Here is a 549-nt window from a genome sequence, read left to right as displayed (position 1 = left end):
TGAGTTTAAAATTTATATTTCAAGTATAAAACTTTGTATAATTTAGAAATATTTATTTATTTTTTTTTTAATTTTGAAATTTGTTTCAAACATATAAGTGGACTTTGGAAATTAAAGATCTTGGTACGGAATCTAAAAAGATTGTAACAAAATCCGTACTCATTTTTAAAATCATTCTATAGAGATACTAATCTAATAATTTTTTGCGTATAATATTACTATAACTTAGCCTACAGGAAGTTAATAAATTGCAAAACATTTGTTAAAAATGGTCTTCATTCAGTTTCTAAACTCTAATAAATGCACACATACTTTTGCTTTTGCTAGAGTTTATAATAAATAACATCTCATGTTCAGCCTTTTATCAAAGGTATATTAACTAAGATATTAGCCAATCTGTTTTTTGGCAATAATAATTTTAAAGTATTACATTTTTTGTATATTATATGCTAATATTAACTAGGCTCATAATTTCAGCTAAATTCAAATTTTAAGTGAATTGACATTTCTAGCAGTTCAAATGTTTTCAATGCCAAACAATGATAAATG

This window comes from Ctenocephalides felis, unplaced genomic scaffold (assembly GCF_003426905.1).
Source record: "Ctenocephalides felis isolate EL2017-DRISC unplaced genomic scaffold, ASM342690v1 CF-g0.4_SCAFFOLD_01886, whole genome shotgun sequence".
NCBI lineage: Eukaryota > Metazoa > Arthropoda > Insecta > Siphonaptera > Pulicidae > Ctenocephalides > Ctenocephalides felis.
This window is presented reverse-complemented; position numbering follows the sequence as displayed.